General features: G+C 50.7%; 1 protein-coding gene across 1 annotated transcript in view; it reads right to left on the reverse strand.

The window, feature by feature from the left end:
* The window catches only part of IL27RA (interleukin 27 receptor subunit alpha), a gene marked incomplete at its 5' end in the record, with an annotated part of 14,095 nt that overhangs the window by 6,877 nt on the left and 6,401 nt on the right, over window positions 1-817 (reverse strand).

Consider the following 817-nt stretch of genomic DNA (forward strand, 5'->3'; position numbering starts at 1 on the left):
CATTTTTTTTTTTTGAGTCAGAGTCTCACTCTGTCCCCCAGGCTAGAGTACAGTGGCACGCTCACGGCCACCGCAGCCTCGACCTGCTGGGCTCAGGTGATCCTTCTGTTCCAAGTAGCTGGAACTACAGGCGTGCGCCACCACGCCCAGCTGATATTTTGATTTATTGTAGAGACGAGGTCTCACCAAGTTGCCCAGGCTGGTCTCAAACCCCTGGGTTCAGGCAGTCCTCTCACCTCCGCCTCCCAAAGTACTGGGATGACAGGTGTGAGCCCTTCCGCGCCTGGCCATAACCTTTCTTTGTAAAGGAGTCATCCTCTTCCCGCCTTTACCCTGCTTTCTTTTGTCCCAATTGTATTTCAGGTGTAATTGGTTTTCTGTTTGTGTTTCTTTGTTTCTTTTCCTGACTGCCCACCTCACAAGAATATCACCCCACCAGGGTGAAGAAATTGCTGTGATGGCTCAGCATTCGGCCTCAGGTGGCTAAGTGGCTCACATTCTGGCTCTACCACCTAATTGCTGTTCAGCCTCAGGCAGGTTGCTTAACCTCACTGGGCCTGCTTTTTCATCTATAAATCGAGCATGATAGTAACCGAACTCCATTTTCTAAGGCAGTTGGAATGATTTAATGCTTATGGTCCATGCCAGGGGTCATTAGCTGCTGCTACTTTGTAGCAGTGCCCAGAACAGGGCCTGGCCTGGAGCAAGTGGTCGGTTAATATTTCTTTTTTTGTTTTTTTTTTGAGTTGGAGTCTCCCTCAGTCGCCCAGACTGGAGTGCAATGGCCGCTCCTGGCCACCACAGCCTCGACCTGCTG

This window comes from Carlito syrichta, unplaced genomic scaffold (genome assembly GCF_000164805.1).
Source record: "Carlito syrichta isolate Samal-C Ts95f unplaced genomic scaffold, Tarsius_syrichta-2.0.1 Scaffold309188, whole genome shotgun sequence".
Taxonomy (NCBI): Eukaryota; Metazoa; Chordata; class Mammalia; order Primates; family Tarsiidae; genus Carlito; species Carlito syrichta.